Consider the following 6836-nt stretch of genomic DNA (forward strand, 5'->3'; position numbering starts at 1 on the left):
TCTCCATGTTTTTACCTTGGTAAACAATTTTTAGCGTCACGGTGCACCAAATGCAATCCTCTAATGGCGGTGGGCTAAAAAACGCTGATTATTATAAGTTGCATCAGCTTCTTGGCTTGCTAGTTGCTACGCTGCCTGACCGCCCAAAAGATTCAGTTTTCTTTTCATTATACTCGGAATTTCTCGGTTTGTATGGAGTGGTACATTTACCATAGTGCCTTCTCAGTAGAATTGGAAAAGTGAGTACGTTCCAATTACGAAATTCTAGAAACCACATTTCTTCTTTCACATGAAAGGAAGTTTTATTGAGAAGGAGAAGACGGGCCGCCCTAAAAAAATGTACCATTAAGCGGATACACTCATATATGGAGCGACGTCCGGCCCATGTATAGGTAAAGATGCACATTGCCAACAGAAGCAAGTTCGACAAAAGAAAAGTAAATAAAACACAGAGGAGTAAAGTCATATGAGAGTGACATTATGCCTACGTCGAAGGAGCAAATGGATTATACCGACGGATATTAGATAAAAACCTTTTCGCCGCCCGCTCTAATCACATACAGTTGGTAATTTGTTTGGTGCAGCGCAGGTCACATACGAAGCGAGTGCATACGACGGAAAATAACCTGCAAGGAAGAAGGGGTTATCATTAAAAACAATGCCATTTGTACATAGCTAAAGCAACCATAATAAGACAATCCCTCACCGTTATTATCGTGACCATATATATTGACAACACTCCTGAACGGATACAAACTGAACGTTATAAGGATGAGACCATGTAGAACACACAAACTTGCATTGGAAAAAGAGGTGATTAATTTTTTTTGTCAGGAGTAGAGAAGCTATACTTTTTACTTACTTGCGAGTCGCAACAAACGAGATTATATTTAGTTAGTACAACCCACCGATGAAGATATCACATAAAAATCCTAATTTTTAAAGGTGTTTTCGACCTACATATTTTGTTATTATTATCCACTAGAATCTCTGAGTGCATGAGGCCACGATATATGGAGTCAACCGTGAATTATCTGAATGTCGTGAAATCCCAATGAAATACACCCCGCCCATGTGTCAAGTTAACTGGATTCAGATCCCGCCGAAATGATACATATCGAGGGTAGGAGATGAGACATGCGCAATGGTATCATTTTTATCCTAGACAATGAAGTATAAGATCGGATACTATTCCTGAAGAGTGACGTTTCCTAACCATTTGTCCTCCGAGAAAGGTATCCGAGAGCCATCCTTATTATAAAAGATAAAAATGAAAAAGATGCTTCTTTACCGTCACGAGGCCAGCCGAAAAATGCAAGTCCCCTTGCTTCCAATATGCTTCGGTAAGTAACTTGGACAACCATTTACTGTGTAAGGCATCATTTTTGACTAGGAATTTTTTGGATGCCTAAACCTTCGTGGTCTTTTGGAATACAAATCATGATCCATTTGAATAATCTATTTCTTTTTTCATTATCTCCTTGCCAAAAGAATCTAGATCTAAAATAGTCCAATCTTTGTGGGACCCCTTTGGGAAGCGACAAGAAGGAAGTCATGTAGTGCACCGTATTTGTGAGAATATAATTAATCATCACTAGTCGTTATCCAATGGAGAGAAACTCGCCTTTCCAACTGTTCAAATGTTTCTTTAAGCGCTCTTTGACGTGCTTCCACTTGGTGGTATTGAGGCATCGATAAAGAACCGGGGTTCCCAAATACTTAATTGGAAATTGACCTTTGCATAGCCAAACAAGTTGGTATATTGCGCAACCGCCATTCCCTACCCTTCGCATAGCCCTTGTCCCCCTGACCCATTGTCAGTAGAAAATTCGCCGTTCCCCATTCTCGCTTCCTCCAATCGATAGCCAAAACACCCGGCCAACCCCCACCCGTCACCCCCTCCCACACGCTCACACCTCCCCTAGCAGCACACCAACCTTCGACGTCCCCTACTCTGGCTTTTGATGGACCGTTTTAGCCGCCGTGACAGCACCCCAACATTGACGCGACCAGACCCTCGTCTCCCCTTCAGGAAGCACGCAAGTGCCGCTACCTCGCTGGCCTGACGCCATCCACGTTCGCCTCCATGCCTCCAGTCCTGCTACCTTGTCTCGCATAGGCGTGAGGCTCTTCATTGCACGTCTTCTTCCATGACGCCCGCAAGGTGTTAGACGGTTTGCCGCCAAGGTACAAATGGGCTCCGACCATGAGTAAATTTTCCACAATTTCATTTGCGACTCGGATGATTCTTCATCCGGTCATGAGGTGATTATGGCTGCTGCTTTGGTCGTCCATGACCACATGAGTAGGCAGCGACCGATGTTCAGGGGCTCGATACCGGGGCATAATCCGGTGTTGAATCATAACTAAGAGAGTGGCCATTACCTACTCTCGCAAGACTACTTCGAGTCCCCTAAATCGCTCTTCAGACAACGCCTATTTCGGCATCGTTTTAGGATGGCTAGACATGTGTTCAACCTTATCCGGGAGGGAGTGGTAGCAGTCCATAAGTATTTTGAGTGCAAAGAGGATTCCCTCGGAAATATTGGCTTCTCCTCTGATCAGAAATGCAATGCAGCTATTCAAATGCTTGCATACAGACTACCCGGTGATCTCATTGATGAGTATGTCCCAGTGAGCGAGTCGATTTGCCTAGAATCCATGTGTAAGTTTTGCAAAGCTATGGTAGCAGTGTTTGGCCCGGAGTACTTAAGAGAGCCAACTGTTGTAGATACTACTTAGTTTTTGGCGGTCAATGCAAGTAGGGGCTTTCCCGGGATGCTTCATAGTATATATTGTATGCACGAGGGGTGGAATAACCGCCCTTCTGCTTGTCAGGCTAGTATAGGGGCCATGTGAAAGCTTGCACCGTCATACTTGAGGTCGTGTCTTCACAAAATCTATGGATTTGGCACTCTTTCTTCGGCATGACCGGATCTCATAACGTCATCAACGTGTTTCAAGGCTCTCCGGTGTTTGTGAGGCTCGTAGAAGGAAATTGCCTGGCAATCACTAGAGATCAATGGACACCACTACAACAAAGCATACTACCTAGCTAATGGTATCCATCCTCAGTGGACTACTCTTGTGAATACAATCTCCAACCCTGTAGGGGAGAATAGGAAGAACAAGAGATTGATAGGAAGGATGTGGAGCGTGCCTTTGGTGTTCTTCAATCTAGACGGGGCATCATTCGATATCCTGCTAGAAATTAGAGCACAAAGAAGTTATGAGAGGTGATGACTACTTGTGTGATCATGCACAACATGATCGTATAAGATGAGTGTCAGGATGAAATCTATGACCAAGGGTTTCAATTTTAGGGTGACAATGTTGTGCCCGAGCATAGATGAGCGGCATCATTTGCATAGTTCATCGAATTTCTGTTGGGGAACGTAGTAATTTCAAAAAAAAAATCCTACGCCATGCAAGGATCTATCTATGGAGAAACTAGCAACGAGCAAAGGAGTAGAGCATCTTCATACCTTTGAATATCGCTAAGCGTAAGTGTTGCTAGAACACGGTTGATGGAGTCGTACTCGCAGCAATTCAGATCACGGTGGATTCCGATCTGTGCACCAAACGCTGGTGCCTCCGCGTTCAAGACACGTGGAGCTCGGTGACGTCTCTAACGCCTTGATCCAGCAAGGAGGGAGGAGAGATTGGGGGAGAGCTCCGGCAGCACGACGATGTGGTGACGGTGGAGCTATGTGGTTCTCCGGCAGGGCTTCGCCAAGCACCGCGGTGGATGAGGAGTGGAGGTAGGGCTGCGTTGAGAGAGAGAGAATTCTTGTCTCAAATCTGCCCGAAAACCCTCAATATATATAGGAGGAGAGGGAGGAGGTGCCCACCCTAAAGAGTGCAGGAGCCCTAGAGGCCAAGGAGGGCGGCGACCAAGGGTGGAGGGGCCTAGGGTGGGCCTTTGAGGCCCAAGGTGGCCTCCCACACCTAGGGTTTCCCCTCTCTCCACCCCTGGTGCGCCTTCGGCTGGTTCTGGAGGCGCACCAGCCCATATATGGGCTGGTTCCCACCCACTCTTAGCCCATGTAGCAACTTGGGGCTTGTGGCCCTTGCCGGTGGACCCCCGGAACCCTTCCGGTGGTCCGAGTACATTGCCGGTGTCGCCCGAAACATTTCCGGTGACCAAATCCTCACTTTCTATATATCAATCTTTACCTTCGGACCATTCCGAAACTCTTCGTGACGTCCGGGATCTCATCCGGGACTCCGAACAACCTTCGATAACCACATAGACTATTTCCCTATAACCCTAGCGTCATCGAACCTTAAGTGTATAGACCCTACAGGTCCGGGACACATGCAGACATGAACGTGACACCTCTCCAGTCAATAACCAACATCGGGGTCTGGATATCCATGTGGATCCCCGCATGTTCCACGATGATGTCATCGAATGAACCACGATGTCGGGGATTCAATTAATCCCGTATGCAATTCCCTTTGTCTACCGGTATGATACTTGCCCGAGATTCGATCGTCGGTATCCCTATACCTTGTTTAATCTCGTTATTGGCAAGTCTCTTTACTCGTTCCGTAACACATCATCCCGTGACTAACTTCTTAGTCACACTGAGCTCAATATGATGATGGATTACCGAGTGGGCCCACAGATACCTCTCCGTCACACGGAGTGACAAATCCCAGTCTCGATTCGTACAACCCAACAGATACTTTCGAAGATACCTGTAGTGCACCTTTATAATCACCGAGTTATGTTGTGACGTTTGATACACCCAAAGCACTCCTACGGTATCCAGGAGTTGCACAATCTCATGGTCTAAGGAAATGATACTTGACATTAGAAAAGCTTTAACAGACGAACAACACGATCTAGTGCTATACTTAGGATTGGGTCTTGTCCATTACATCATTCCCCAATGATGTGATCCCGTTATCAATGACATCCAATGTCCATGATCAGAAAACCATGATCATCTATTGATCAACGAGTTAGCCAACTAGAGGCTCACTAGGGACACATTATGATCTATATATTCGCACATGTATTACGGTTTCCGGTTAATACAATTATAGCATGAATAATAGACAATTATCATGAACTAGGAAATATAATAATAACCACTTTATTATTGCCTCTAGGGAATATTTCCAACAATTTCATCATCAAATGAGTGATTGGGAAACTCACTTTAAATTGCAAGATGATTTGGTTGAGCATATATGGGCTCATATTGACAACCAGTAGACATATGGGCTACTTTTTCTTTGAAAAGTACGTGAGACAATTTTATTTGGCTTGTAAACAATGAGATATATTTTTAGTTGCAAAACCATGAGATATTTGTATTTTTGTTTGAAGTATGTGAACTTGGGCCAAAACAAATGTGATAAAAATATCACAGAAATGGCCGCGAAGACGAAAATGCGGTTGGACGCCCCGTCGACCCAAACGTGGAAGAGGGCGGACACACCGACTAGGACATAACGCGGACAAAATGTGCATCCTTTTCGGTACGCGCGTTAGAGTTGCTCTTCAGGGTTGTAGGAGTCCTATGTGACGCACTCCCACAAACGTTCTAGTTTGTGGTGGGTTTGTCTGAATTAGGACGCGTGGACCTATGAGCAAACATTTGGGGTACCATGTTGTTGGATGTGGTAGAAATATACAGAGGCGTAGGGTGATTGGACTTCACAGTGTGCATAAAACCCGATACCCAAAGCTCGAACCTGAAAAATCCAAACCCAAAATCATATAGCCCGAACCTAAAAATCCGAGCACTAAATCGGATAGTAATTTTGGACACCCGAATTTTATCCATACTCGAACTGCCCGAATTACCCAAAATTAGGGAAAGCCCAATTAAAATCTCGTCTCTTAGCATCGGCCCAACCCAATATAAATAAGGCCTTGTAGGTGCATCTAGTGCCACCCCTTGTTGGTTTTGGAGTATTTAAGAAAAATGTGGTTGAGGGACTAATGTGTTTGTGAGAGTTCATAGATAACACAAATAGTAATCTATGGAGATTTGGTTTAACCATCGAAGACGACCCCCAAATTTCCGAAGACATTAAAGATGGTTGAAGACATATAAGTGCATGACCGGATCTCATAACGTCATCAACGTGTTTCAAGGCTCTCCGGTGTTTGTGAGGCTCGTAGAAGGAAATTGCGTGGCAATCAATAGAGATCAATGGACACCACTACAACAAAGCATACTACCTAGCTAATGGTATCCATCCTCAGTGGACTACTCTTGTGAATACAATCTCCAACCCTGTAGGGGAGAACAGGAAGACAAGAGATTGATAGGAAGGATGTGGAGCGTGCCTTTGGTGTTCTTCAATCTAGACGGGGCATCATTCGATATCCTGCTAGAAATTAGAGCACAAAGAAGTTATGAGAGGTGATGACTACTTGTGTGATCATGCACAACATGATCGTATAAGATGAGTGTCAGGATGAAATCTATGACCAAGGGTTTGAATTTTAGGGTGACAATGTTGTGCCCGAGCATAGATGAGCGGCATCATTTGCATAGTTCATCGAATTTCTGTTGGGGAACGTAGTAATTTAAAAAAAAAATCCTACGCCATGCAAGGACCTATCTATGGAGAAACTAGCAACGAGCAAAGGAGTAGAGCATCTTCATACCTTTGAATATCGCTAAGCGTAAGCGTTGCTAGAACACGGTTGACGGAGTCGTACTCGCAGCGATTCAGATCACGGTGGATTCCGATCTATGCACCGAACGCCGGTGCCTCCGCGTTCAAGACACGTGGAGCTCGGTGACGTCTCTAACGCCTTGATCCAGCAAGGAGGGAGGAGAGGTTGAGGAAGAGCTCCGGCAGTACGA

The sequence above is a fragment of the Hordeum vulgare genome, chromosome 5H (assembly GCF_904849725.1).
Source record: "Hordeum vulgare subsp. vulgare chromosome 5H, MorexV3_pseudomolecules_assembly, whole genome shotgun sequence".
Taxonomy (NCBI): domain Eukaryota; kingdom Viridiplantae; phylum Streptophyta; class Magnoliopsida; order Poales; family Poaceae; genus Hordeum; species Hordeum vulgare.